Raw genomic sequence first — 15,252 nt, forward strand, 5'->3', positions numbered from 1 at the left:
ACAACACCCAGTCATCTCGAGGCAGAGAAAATCCCTGACCCCGCCGGGAATCGAACCCGGGACCCCGTCCGCGGGAAGCGAGAACGCTACCGCAAGACCACGAGCCGCGGACAGAATTTAAGATACTACCTGCTTAACGGGGCACCTTGACAATGGCGGCGATACTCCGAGAAAGAGAGAAAACGTAAATCACGACTGCAGGGACGGTAATTGAACGAAAGACTTCTGGTCCACGAGAGAAAGAACTTGACGTGTTGCGGCGGAATGCTTGTTTAAATCTCTCAGGAGTGAGCGGGGGCGCCGTATAGAGCAATCTTCCCGTAACCGAAGGATGCCGCACTTGAGAATCCGCCCCATCTCTCGTTTCGATCTGGGTGATTCTGGGCCACAGTCGCTGGGGAGCACGATAACCATTTGTTTCTCGAGTCCCCATATTCCTCCCCTAAGCCGCAGCTTCGGCGGTCCTTCGGAAAACGGGGGAGGGGGGGGGGGCGAGAAGGAGGAAGAGGAGGAGGTGGGGAGAGGGAGAGGGAGAGAGAGAGAGAGAGAGGAGGGCAGCGGTCGCGCTTCTCGGCGCTGAAGGCCGATCTCCGGTGGCAGATTCCAGCGCCGACGCAACAACATCCTGGCCGCAATTACGCGCGGTGCCGCCACGCCAGATGAATGAAATGCCGGCGCTGAATGTAAATATAATTGAGGAAGTGTGCGCAGGCGCGCGGCGCGCAGTGCGGAACGGTCGGAAGGAAGGGCTGGGCGCGGGCGTCGGGCGGCAGGCGGACAGCTCAAGCACGCTTCCACCCCCGCCTCGGCTGCAGCCGCGGCTCCAAGGGCGAGGGCGGCTCGCCAGGGCCAGACCTTCCGGTCACCCGCCCACAACACGCTCCCGTCTTGCTCTCACGTCTAACCAAGACCAGACAAAAAAAAGAACCTTTCTTGGACAAGCGATCTTTATAGTATTTTAACTTATAGCTAACACTTGGTTCAAGAATCATAAAAGAAGGTTGTATACATGGAAGAAGCCTGTAGATACTGACAGGTTTCAGATAGATTATATAATGGTAGGACTGAGATTTAGGAACCAGGTTTTAAATTGTAAGACATTTCCAGGGGCAGATGTGGACTCTGACCACAATCTATTGGTTATGAACTGTAGATTAAAACTGAAGAAACTGCAAAAAGGTGGGAATTTAAGGAGATGGGACCTGGGTAAACTGACTAAACCAGAGGTTGTACGGAGTTTCAGGGAGAACATAAGGGAAAAATTGACAGGAATGGGGGAAAGAAATACAGTAGAAAAAGAATGAGTACCTTTCAGGGATGAAATAGTGAAGGCAGCAGAGGATCACATAGGTAAAAACACGAGGGTTAGTAGAAATCCTTGGGTAACAGACGACATATTGAATTTAAAAGATGAAAGGAGAAAATATAAAAATGCAGTAAACGAAGCATGCAAAAAGGAATACAAACGTCTCAAAAATGAGATCGACAGGAAGTGAAAAATGGCTAAGCAGGGATGGCTATAGGACAAATGTAAGGATGTAGAGGCTTATCTCACTAGGGGTACGATAGATACTGCCTACAGGAAAATTAAAGAGACCTTTGGAGAAAAGAGAGCCACTTGTATGAATATCAAGAGCTCAGATGGCAACCCAGTTCTAAGCAAAGAAGGGAAGGAAGAAAGGTGGAAGGAGTATATAGAGGGTCTATACAAGGGCGATGTGCCTGAGGAAAATATTATGGAAATGGAAGAGGATGTAGATGAAGATGAAATAGGAGATACGATACTGCGTGAAGAGTTCGACAGAGCACTGAAAGACCTGAGTCGAAACAAGGCCCCGAGAGTAGACAACATTCCATTAGAACTACTGACGGCCTTGGGAGAGCCAGTCCTGACAAAACTGTACCATCTGTTGAGCAAGATGTATGAGACAGGCGAAATACCCTCAGACTTCAAGAAGAATATAATAATTCCAATCCCAAAGACAGCAGGTGTTGACAGATGTGAAAATTACCGAACTATCAGTTTAATAAGTCACAGCTGCAAAATACTAACGCGAATTCTTTACAGACGATTGGAAAAACTGGTAGAAGCGGACCTCGGGGAAGATCAGTTTGGATTCCCTAGAAATGTTGCAACACGTGAGGCAATACTAACCCTAAGACTTATCTTAGAAGGAAGATTAAGGAAAGGCAAAATTACGTTTCCAGCATTTGTAGACTTACAGAAAGCTTTTGACAGTGTTGGCTGGAATACCCTCTTTCAAATTCTGAAGGTGGCAGCGGTAAAATACAGGGAGTGAAAGGCTATTTACAATTTGTACAGAAACCAGATGGCAGTTACAAGAGTCGAGGGGCACGAAAGGGAAGCAGTGGTTGGGAAGGGAGTGAGACACGGTTGTAGCCTCTCCCCGATGTTATCCAATCTGTATATTGATCAAACAGTAAAGGACACAAAAGAAAAATTCGGATTAGGTATTAAAATCCATGGAGAAGAAATAAAAACTTTGAGGTTCGCTGATGACATTGTAATTCTGTCACAGACAGCAAAGGACTTGGAAGAGCAGTTGAACGGAATGGATAGCGTCTTGAAAGGAGGATATAAGATGAACATCAACAAAAGCAAAACGTGGATAATGGAATGTAGTCGAATTAAGTCGAGTGATGCTGAGGGAATTAGATTAGGAAATGAGACACTTAAAGTAGTAAAAGAGTTTTGCTATTTGGGGAGGAAAGTAACTAATGATGGTCGAAGTAGAGAGGATATAAAATGTAGACTGGCAATGGCAAGGAAAGCGTTTCTGAAGAAGAGAAATTTGTTAACATCGAGTATAGATTTAAGTGTCAGGAAGTCGTTTCTGAAAGTATTTGTATGGAGTGTAGCCAAGTATGGAAGTGAACCATGGACGATAAACAGTTTGGACAAGAAGAGAATAGAAGCTTTCGAAATGTGGTGCTACAGAAGAATGCTGAAGATTAGATGGGTAGAGCACATAACTAAGGAGAAGGTATTGAACAGAATAGGGGAGAAGAGGAGTTTGTGGCACAACTTGACAAGAAGAAGGGACCGGTTGGTAGGACATGTTCTGAGGCATCAAGGGATCACAAATTTAGCATTGGAGGGCAGCGTTGAGGGTAAAACTCGTAGAGGGAGACCAAGAGATGAATACAGTAAGCAGATTCAGAAGGATGTAGGTTGCAGTAGGTACTGGGAGAAGAAGAAGCTTGTACAGGATAGAGTAGCATGCAGAGCTGCATCGAACCAGTCTCAGGACTGAAGACCACAACAACAACTTATTTCAGTAAACACAGTCGTGATCGCTTTTAAGTTGTTATTTTTATTTTTAGATGAGTGGTTTCGATTTTCTAAGGGGTCACCTTAATATTCTACGTTCTTTGAAGAGGAATAAAACATAATGCTTTAGTTACAGTAGAAACGGACAATAAAATAAAATAATGTAGCAAAAAAAGCGCAGCTGATATATGTCTGGTAAATGTAGTAACCGTTGGCGTGGAGCCGGTCCATCTGTGCAGGCGTGGAGAACACTGCTACATACAGCTCCGCTGCCGGTAGTTAACCAGCAAAAGACCGACCCATTGTCTCTGGTATAACGCCATTGGTAGTCAATGCCCTTGGTAGTTATTTGCCGGCCGCTGTGGCCGAGCGGTTCTAGGCGCTTGAGTCCGGAACCGCGCTGCTGCTACGGTCGCAGGTTCGAATCCTGCCTCGGGTATCGATGTGTGTGATGTCCTTAGGTTAGTTAGGTTTAAGTAGTTCTAAGTCTAGGGGACTGATGACCTCAGATGTTAAGTCCCATAGCGCTTAGAGCCATTTGAACCATTTTTTGGTACTTACTTACATTGTGCGAAGAACATGTATTAGATGTATAATTAATAGGAGTAAACAACGAAGAATATATTTTGATGCTGTGAACAACATACCCAATGATAAGACTTATTTAAATGTGGGCTGACCTCTGCAGGGCCTTCTGGCGAACGTAAATGTAACCAAGATGGTTCGTAGGACGCCAGCTTGGTAACCAAGGAGACAACATACGTTAGACCATTCGTCAAAGATGTTATGAATTGCCATTGGCAAGAAGGACGCCAGCTAGTAATGGAAACGATGTGGAATAGATAAGTACCGTGTTATCTGCCAACAGAGGTACGTAGCCATCCGCAGCTATTGTAATACACTTATGCAATACGTATTTTATGTAAATTTCCTGCTTGTTATGGCTTTACGTTTGCACAGGTATAAATGTTCTTTGTTTAAATGGGCGAGTCACTGCTTACAAGGAAAACAAACACCTAAAGCATGGATTACAAAACATACAGCCACTTTGCACCAGTGGAGGATACATGTATATACCAAGAATGCACTTAACTCCGGATCGAAATAAGTCACAGCTATAAAGAGCAATAAAATTAATAAAAAATCATGCTAATACCGCGTAACGCCACCTATAGCAGTGATATTGGCCTTGATGTGGGAGAAATAGAGTCTACTAGTTTCTTCGGGTATGCCACACCCAGCTGAAGCCAATCTTTAATTAATAGCTCGCGTAGAGCTTTCTGAGACCATTACCTCAATGTACAATCAGGTACTAGCTGCACGCCCTCTCCCCCCACCCCCCAGCATCGTAAACATTGACGTCTAACTAAACTTAAGAATAATTAAGAATTTTCTTTGAACAACATCAGCTGGGGTTATTTAACACCATTCTTTTTATAGTTTTCTTGATTTTATAAAGTGTGATTAGTTATTAATTGATGTAAACGGGATTGTGTATCACAGAAACTATAACCATTTCAAAAAAGCTGGATGATCTCGGAAAAACAGGTACTAGATGTTTCTTAGACCAGCTTATTTTATTTCTCATTACGAGCTTCGGGCTCTGCCCATCTTCAGATGGCCTTATAGAGATACAGTAAGAAATATAATGCTATATGGTGTGCATAACATACAAGTGTCTTAAATAGGCAATGCAGCTGCAATATTTTTGCCGGCCGGAGTGGCCGTGCGGTTCTAGGCGCTACAGTCTGGAGCCGAGCTACCGCTACGGTCGCAGGTTCGAATCCTGCTTCGGGCATGGATGTTTGTGATGTCCTTAGGTTAGTTAGGTTTAATTAGTTCTAAGTTCTAGGCGACTGATGACCTCAGAAGTTAAGTCGCATAGTGCTCAGAGCCATTTGAACCATTTGCAATATATCTGCACAATTACTTTTGATAGGCGAATAAATACCATTTTAATTAATTTTTAAATATAACTTTGACAACTACGTCGAAAATCCTCAGGAAAATCATGAAGTTAAACAAAATAGCAGCAGCAACTCGATATGATGACCTAACATGTACAAAACTTACAGTGGAATGATAGGAACGGACTCTTGTGCCTGCCAGTTAAACTGTCAATCAACAGATGCCATAACTACAGCGGCGATGCTTTACAACAACATTTCTTCGTTTTCTTTAGTTATGTACTTGTCCATCATAAAAGTTAGTGTTAAAAGTGATATATGAAATAAAATATGTATTTATAAATTGTAAGACCTATTCATGCCAACCTACAGTATTAGGCAAAAGACAATACACAGATGAAAAATATTTTTTATATACACAACTTAATATTTTATATAAAACGGATGACAGAAGAAAAAACTACATATTCCGTGATTGATATAAAATAACAGGACAAGTTTTTCTCTATAGTTATAATGTTTTAGAATCCTATAAGGATAAAATAGTAATATACATAAGTTTGGTAGATTATTATTATTATTGTTTTTTAAAGACGAGTACATGGAGACTTACAGCAGTAGACGTTCAGTAACGCAGCTAATTTATCTATTTCTCTTTTATTCAAAAGCAGTTTGTAAGATATACTAAAAACCACTTCCGACTACTAGAGGTTTGCTCATTAATAATAAGGTTGAAAGCTAGCCAACTTTTGGTATATATTTCAAATTTCTCGAGACTACCTGTAATGTTGCCTTTTTGTTCAGAAAGTAATATGAGAAAGCTATTTTCAAATGTCGTTATCTGGTACACCTCTACCAATATTTTCAGTTAAATTTACGGTACGGAGGTTTGTGTGTACCACCGGGGTTCTCCACAACAATTACAACCTCAAAGTGAATAAAAATCGTGTTTATGACATGTCTTAAACAAAAGCACATTGTGCGTGGAGGTACCCCGTCCAAAAGGGTAGAAAACACAGACATATACTTACTGAGATATTCGACAGTATTGCCTCGTAACGGGTAAAGTTTCACATGTCTGGAAATTTGAAAAGGAAAGATAGCAGAAATATGAAGTGGCGTGATACTTTTCTTAGCATTATTCACTTGTCTAGCGTTGCGCTGTACCAATACTACGATTCGTTAGTTTTGGTACAGAATATAAATGACGTAGTATATGGTAGGATTACCGGCAGTAATGGTAGCATCGGTAAGGAAACAAACGTGAATGAATGTGTGAGAGGAAACTGGGATCCGGCGATTCCTCTTTTGTTTGTTTGTTTTGCACATAATTAGAACCACATATCATTCATTGTCAGTCCATTGTGTGTTTTATACCCTCACAGAATACAAATTGTATTTTATAAATAATAAAAGTTAGCTGGTCGCATAACTTCTACGCTTTTATGTAACCAAAGAAATTACTTTTGATGCAAGTGCAGAAGCCGGCCGAAGTGGCCGTGCGGTTAAAGGCGCTGCAGTCTGGAACCGCAAGACCGCTACGGTCGCAGGTTCGAGTCCTGCCTCGGGCATGGATGTTTGTGATGTCCTTAGGTTAGTTAGGTTTAACTAGTTCTAAGTTCTAGGGGACTAATGACCTCAGCAGTTGAGTCCCATAGTGCTCAAGAGCCAAGTGCAGAATACATGCACAAACATATACAGGGTGATTCAAAAAGAATACCACAACTTTAAAAATGTGTATTTAATGAAAGAAACATAATATAACCTTCTGTTATACATCATTACAAAGAGTATTTAAAAAGATTTTTTTTCACTCAAAAACAAGTTCAGAGATGTTCAATATGGCCCCCTGCAGACGAGCAACATCAACCCGATACTCCAACTCGTTCCACACTCTCTGTAGCATATCAGGCGTAACAGTTTGGATAGCTGCTGTTATTTCTCGTTTCAAATCATCAATGGTGTCTGGGAGAGGTGGCCGAAACACCATATCCTTAACATACCCCTATAAGAAAAAATCGCAGGGGGTAAGATCAGGGCTTCTTGGAGGCCAGTGATGAAGTGCTCTGTCACGGGCTGCCTAGCAGCCGATCCATCGCCTCGGGTAGTTGACGTTCAGGTAGTTACGGACAGATAAGTGCCAATGTGGTGGCGCTCCATCCTGCTGAAATATGAATTGTTGTGCTTCTTGTTCGAGCTGAGGGAACAGCCAACAAATGCTTGCTGGATGCGTGCTACATTTTCATCACTCGTTCTCGGCCGTCCAGAACTTTTCCCTTTGCACAAACACCCATCCTCTGTAAACTGTTTATACCAACGTTTAATACACCACCTATCAGGAGGTTTAACACCATACTTCGTTCGAAATGCACGCTGAACAACTGTCGTCGATTCACTTCTGCCGTACTCAATAACACAAAAAGCTTTCTGTTGAGCGGTCGCCATCTTAGCATCAACTGACGCTGACGCCTAGTCAACAGCGCCTCAAGCGAACAAATGTACAACTAAATGAAACTTTATAGCTCCCTTAATTCGCTGACAGATAGTGCTTAGCTCTGCCTTTTGTCGTTGCAGAGTTTTAAATTCCTAAAGTTGTGGTATTCTTTTTGAATCACCCTGTATAATGATTATTCTTATTTTCTGAACAATAGAATGTTCCTCATCATAATCAATGCAAAACGTGTTTATGAATAACAGAAACATGTTTTATATAAGTTCGACGAAGTACTGAACCAATGTTTGATATATTTTTACAGTTTTCTTATTTTGCCTTTTTCTTGGGCAAATTGCTTTCTCTAGCGCTATATGATAAAACTGTGTTTTTCTTTATCTTTAATACAACATCCCTCTTTTTCACGTTACAAATCAACATTTTTCGAACAAAACCTGCCTTAATCACTGAAAATTTCAATTTGGCTATAAATACTGTTTATTTTTAAGTAACAGACAGGAGGATAACTATGTACAACAAAAATGTTCTGTAGCCCTTTACATATCCCCACTCAGTTCCTAGACAGTTCACTACTTCCAGAGTCTATGGGAATCTAGCAAGACACTGACAGTATACATAAACAAATCGATCGATATGAGATGACGCCCAATAGCTACGCAACGTACAGGTAACTCTGGTACAACCTTAACTGAACAAGGGTACTAGGAAAACTACCGTGGTCAGCACTTACTTGTGGTAGTCTATGGTAGCCTACAGTAGTTTTACAACTCTAAACTTGTCGGAACTCATCATAAGAATAAGTGAAATACGGTAAGAAATTTCAATTTTAAGTTTTTCCGAAGTGAACTGAAAACAATGTTTTTGCTGTGTCCAAACCATGACCTTCTCACTCTTCACTTTTGTAGCACTTCAATTGCAGCGTGAGGCACCACTAACCATAATTTCATTTCAGTAAAGATTGAATACTTATATAAGTGATTGTAGGTGTCTTTTGAACTTCAGAAACGATCTAAGTAATACCCTAGGTTCTTCAACTAATCCCCAATGTCCTGGTACTTCATCTCGGAGACATCTTCAACATCTTACGATCTTAACTTGGCTCTCATCTCAAGATATCATTTTATATGTGACTGCAGGCTTTTTCGGCGTATTCCAACGATGAAATCTTCTTGGCTGATCAGCCGAATGCTGGCGTCGTCTTGTCGCAATATTTCGATGATTTCGTACCCATCATCTTCAAGCAAGGTTATGAAACTCATAGAAACGTCGCAAAAAGGCAACGACACCACTCGGCTGATCACCCGAGAAGATTTCATCATAAGATGTAATTTTGTATATTTTTTCAAAAAGTACAGCATGTGTTAAGTTACTCCCGGCCAAGCGTGATTCGTACACGTTCGCCTGTTTTCGGCTTGCTAGTAACTCGACTCAACAGAAAAGTGACTTTCGTCTACAGTTCCCACCTCAAGAGGCCTTATTGAAGTACGTTTCAACTAGAACATAACTACGACATAGCAACGAAAGTTTCTAGGCAACATAAAATATACCAAGATACTCACGTCCAGTTAACTGCACTTATCACCCAGCAGAATGATGTACGATCGACATAATCACGACATTCTTACCATTTAAGTGCTGTACGTCTTATTTAAGCAGCAAGTTTATGCAGAACTTTCCAACCCAGCCTCGTTGCGGCGTTCGATATATCTTAGTCGGAAGCATGTAAAGTTACCAGGGTTGTGTTAAGTAACACGGTTGTTTCATTTTTAAAATGACTCAGTATAAACAATAGCTACTTTTTGTAGGTTTCTATTGAAGCACACAATAGTGAGCCAAAGAGATAGTGGGTACTGCTTACTTCTAACAACTTTTATTTAAAAAATGATGGAGCACTTCTTAGTGAATCGCAAGTGCTACCTACAACTTCTTCTCAGAAAAGAAAGCGTACATTTGTTACAAATATGCCTCCTCTGCATCACTCCTCTTCCTAGCGACGCCGAGAGAGGTGGCGCAGTGGTAGCACACTGGACTCGCATTCGGGAGGACGACGGTTCAATCCCGCGTCCGGCCATCCTGATTTAGGTTTTCCGTGATTTCCCTAAATCGCTTCAGGCAAATGCTGGGATGGTTTCTCTGAACAGGGCACGGCCGACTTCCTTCCTTAATCCGATGAGACCGATGACCTAGCTGTTTGGTCTCTTCGCCCAATCAACCCAACCCAACCCAACCCTAGCGACACTTGCTTCATTCACACCCACCCTACATTTAAAATCAGCCGAGTTAAAAGGAGAGCACTAGACATACTGTCTGTAAGTCACTTGACTGCTAGACTGTATATTTCTGAACTGACAAAAATTGAAAGACTTCAGGCTGCCAATGCTTATCTATGGCCACTGTCACCACTACTACTACTACTACTACTACTACTAGTACTACTACTACCACTACTACTAGTAATGACAATAATAATAATAATAACAATATTAATAATACTGTGTAGGCCCCACAACAATGTAGTAGCCATTATACAGTTACTATTATGTTGATTTGTCTGTCTGTTCCTTTATCTACATTTACAGCTACACATATATACTCCGCATGCCACCGTACAGTGTTTGGCGGAGGGTACCTTGTACCATAACTAGTCATCTCATTTCCTGTTCCAGTCGCAAACAAAGCCAAGAAAAAACGACTGTTTATATGCGTCCGTACGAGCCCTAATTTCAGTTCTCTTATCTCCGTAGTCCTTACGCATAACGTACGTTGGCGGCAGCAGAATCAGTCCACAGTCGGCATCAAATTTTCTCAATAGTGTTTCGCGAAAAGAACGTCGTCTTTCCTCCAGGGATGCCCATTTGAGTTCACGAAGCACCTCCGCAACACTCACGTGTTGATTAATCAAACGTGCCGGTAACAAATCTAGCAGCCCACCTCTCAATTGATTCGATGTTTTCCTGCAATCAGTTCTGGTGGGGATTCCAAAGACTCGAGCAGTATCCAAGAATGGATCGCACTAGAGTGCTATACGCCGCCTCCTTTACAGAAGAACCACACTTCCCTAAAATTCTCCCAATAAGCTAAAATCGACCACTCGCCTTCCCTATTACCGACCTTAAGTGCTCTTTCCATTGCATATCGCTCTGCAAAACTTTTATTTACAGTCGTAGTTACTGACCCCGCTGAGTAAATAGCAAGTAGGAACATTTTCTGTCAGTGAATACAAAGAGTAATGTGGACTTGCAAGACTGGAAATTATATATATATAATTGTGGTTTTGAAGTAGAATGTAAAAAGGTGATAGGATAGAGGAGCGAATTGTTAGTGGCAACGTCGATTGTGAGGTGTTCATCTTAGAATGGTTTCTTCGAACTGTTGTCTGTCAGTCACAACAAGAAAAAAATGTTTGGTTAGTAGTAGAGAAATAGTATTGCTAATCGCATGCATTGCTAATCCTGTGTACTAACTTAAAGTGCTCATCCATGTACAGCTTTTGGTGCTTTCTTGGCTAGATCACCGCACCTTATGCTGATTTACTGTCACACCCCGTCTTCCTCCTCCTCCTGTTCCTCTTCAGTGTGACTGTTTTTGCTCTCACTGTGGATATCGCTGGGTACCCTCTGGAGATTGTTGTTACGTTGCATATAGGCACGTCTGTTACGTCCCGTCTGCAGCTACCTTTCATATATTGTTTTTGAAATACTGATTGTCAATACGTTTAGTTGTGGCCATTGTTCTTCGTCTCTTATTGCCGCGTATATATGTATGTCTGTTTTTGTGTAGTCTAAGTGTAGTGTATGTCTATTGATCGCGTACTGCTCGCAGAAAATGACAGTGTGTTCTGGGGAACCTCGTTCCCCACATGTGCATGTAGGTGTGTGTCTCGTGGCGCCCTCCATCGGTAATGTTGGAATTCAATATGGTGTTGGACCACCCTTAGCCTTGATGACAGTTTCCACTCTCGCAGGCATACGTTCAGTCAGGTGCTGGACAGTTTCTTGGGGAATGGCAGCCCATTCTTCACTGAGTGCTGCACTGAGGAGAGGTATCAATGTCGGTCGGTGTGGCCTGGCACGAAATCGGCGTTCCAAAAGATCCCAAAGGTGTTCTATAGGATTCAGATCAGGACTCTGTGCAGGCAAGTATATTACAGGTATGTTATTGTCGTGTAACCACTCCGCCACAGGCCGTGCATTATGAACAGGTGCCTGATCGTGTTTAAAGATGCAATCGCCATACTCGAACTGCTCTTCACCAGTGGGAACCAAGAAGGTGCTTAAAAAATCAATGTAGGCCTGTGCTGTGATAGTGCCACGCAAAACAACAAGGTGTACAAGCCCCTTCCACAAAAAACACGACCACACCATAACACCACCGCCTCAGAATTTTACTGTCGGCAACACACACGCCGGCAGATGACGTTCGCCGGGCATTCGCCATACCCACACCATGCCATCAGATCGCCATATTGTGTACTGTGATTCCTCACGCCACACAACGTTTTTCCACTGTTCAATCGTCCAATGTTTAGGCTTATTACATCAAGCGAGACGTCGTTTGGCATTTACCGGCGTGATGTGTGGCTTATGAGCAGCCGCTCGACCACGAAATCCAAGTTTTCACAAGTGTATAGCCGTTGCCGACCGCAGCGCCATATTCTGCCTTTTACATATCTCTGTATTTGAAAACGCATGCCTATACAAGTTTCTTTGGCGCTGCAGTGTAATAAGCCGGCCGGAGTGGCCGTGCGGTTCTAGGCGCTGCAGTCTGGAGCCGAGCGACCGCTGCGGTCGCAGGTTCGAATCCTGCCTCGGGCATGGACGTGTGTGATGTCCTTAGGTTAGTTAGGTTTAATTAGTTCTAAGTTCTAGGCGACTGATGATCTCAGAAGTTAAGTCGCATAGTGCTCAGAGCCATTTTGCAGTGTAATAGAGGTAGTTTATTGGTGCCACATAGCCAATGTTTTTATATGAAACATATGAATTTCCATCTTTCTGAATCCAATGTTTAGCGCCTGCAATTTTTAGTAAACTCCCCGATTTTGGCCAAAATATTGCTCCGATTTGGTCGAGACTTGTAACTTTCAGTTGTGACGTACATTTTCATATTTTGGATAGCTTTTAGCTTTGTAATTTTATTATTCATTTCCACTTATTTTTTCTTAAAGTAGTATAATTTTTTTATGTATTAATTTCATAAGTCTGAGACTTGAGAATGTTAACATTAATATATTGAAGCATAGATGAAGAAGTTTGGAAAAGTTATTTTAATTTTTAATTTCACTCTTGGATTATGGTGCAATCCTTTGTATGTTAAGCTCAGGCGCGTTATGACGACGTGGCGTTGTTAGCAGAGAGTTAGGTTAAGAGTCATACAGCGCTTGTCTGACCTCACAGGGACAGATAGGTCCTACGGAAATATTGATCAACATTGAATCGAATCTTCTCATGATTTTATTCCCTATATGTGCATCAATTTTCTATTTTAGTGCTCTCCAATCCTTCTGTTTCCTTTTCTTCTTCTTCCCATCCTTCTCCTCTTCTCCTACAATTACATTTTCCCTCTTTCCCTTTCCTTTTGCTTTTCCGCACTTCCATTTAGTCCTTTACAAAACTGCCATACCCTAGTTACGCCACTGCTACGACCGACGCCTTTCCTCATCTTCCTCCATCACATCCATTGCTCCGTCTCTAAGGCCACGCTCCAAACGAGACGTTAAACTGCAGTCTTATTATTATTTTTGCTGTTAAACGACCTATGAGAGTCAGAGAAAAATGCGTGCGTGATCACAGTGACAACCAGCGTGCTCACGGACTACCAATGCGTTCAGTTCCATCTCGTATATTACTTGTTCAGTATCGAGCCTATTCCTAAAACTAGCTGGCATTCCTAGGATTTTAGTCGTATTTCGAGCGCCATACGTAAATCACCCTCAGTTAGCAACGACACGCTATAAGACGGTCAACAGCAGCGTACCCAAAGAGTGGGGTTACGTAACACCTATTGTCACGCAGAGGTCACACTTATTGAATACGCGGCCTTGCTTCACGGTAGGCACCGTCTCGCAGGGTATGTCAGTTGCGTCATGCCACCAGATCCGGCTTATTAATTACTCGTCACGGTAGGTCAAGCGAAGCCCGACGTGAAATCAGCCATCTCCGGCAATCCCGGTCCATCGAAAGTAATACGACTTCCAGTTCTATACGACATAAATTATCGGATCAAAACGTTTCGTAGTATTCAGACAGTCAAATTAACCTCTGAACATGATTCAAGAAATCAGAAATAAAAGCTTCGTTCATATGTGAAGTGTATGTGAAACTCAGCAACAAGGACGTTAACCTTAACACAGAGTGTACGTCGTAGTTTTGAACACCGCATTGCTCAACTACGCATAGTCTTGTGACTGCCTGAATTAAGAGGGGACTTCAAAAATTAAGTTGCACGTCGCCCGAGAAGAGTGGCACGTTGCCAGAAGAGAGGACATGTTCCTGGTTTCCTGAAGACACGGTTCTGCTGTGACGGTGATAACAGGTGCTGTTAATAATTGGCATCCAATGCTGTACAATCGCAATAAAGTCATGAGATGTTCAATTGACTCTTTTATCAGAACATGTTATACGTTTCGGGATTACACCCGTCTTCAGACATCACAAACTTCAACTCCTTCCTAACCAACCAGGCGTACAGCCTTGACAACTCAAAGAAAGTGTCGAATAACATATGACTGCGACACAAGCAGTCTTGAAGCAGAGCAGTCTTGTCAAGGCTGTACGCTTGGTTGTTTAGGAAGGAGTTGAAGTTTGTGATGTCTGAAGATGGGTGTAATCCCGAAATGCGTAACATGTTCTAATAAAAGAGTCAATTGAACATCTCATGACTTTATTGCGACTGTACAGCATTGGTTGCCGATTATTAACATAAAAATGATCGCAGGCCTCAGACGGGATTTTATGTCCTGTATATCAACAGGTGCTGTGTCACAGTGTGAGAGCGCAAGTAGCACGGCATGTGAAAACGTACTCCAAAGTTGACGTATGCGGGACAGTGAAATTCTCGTGAGCAAAGGTCTGAACTGTACACAGATTCACCCTGAAATTCTTGCGCTATATCAACCAAATGCAATGTCGCGTCCGGTCTTGGGTGAAGTGTGCCAATAATTTGACCAAGACTGCACAGACGTAAGTGATGCTGATCGGGAAGCAAGACCATCGACATCAACCACAGACGACAATGTTTTGGCAATTGAAGAACTGATTCACAGGAGTTCTAGATTTTCCAACAACGCGGACGATCTGAAATCGGTTCCCGAATGATTTCGTGAGCAAAGAGCGCATTTCCATCGTCGAGGAACTGAACGATTGGTAGAAACTTCCGACCGTTGTTTACAGGAACTTGGTTACTATGCTGAAAAATAGTGACATGTCATTCTCAATGGACAGAAGTCTTCCGAAGTAAGAGTGATTTCAGGTGTGCCGCAGGGGAGTGTCGTAGGACCGTTGCTATTCACAATATATGTAAACGACCTTGTGGATAACATCGAAAGTTCACTGAGGCTTTTTGCGGATGATGCTGTAGTATATCGAGAGGTTGTAACAATGGAA

The sequence above is a fragment of the Schistocerca nitens genome, chromosome 1 (genome assembly GCF_023898315.1).
Source record: "Schistocerca nitens isolate TAMUIC-IGC-003100 chromosome 1, iqSchNite1.1, whole genome shotgun sequence".
NCBI classification, from domain to species: domain Eukaryota; kingdom Metazoa; phylum Arthropoda; class Insecta; order Orthoptera; family Acrididae; genus Schistocerca; species Schistocerca nitens.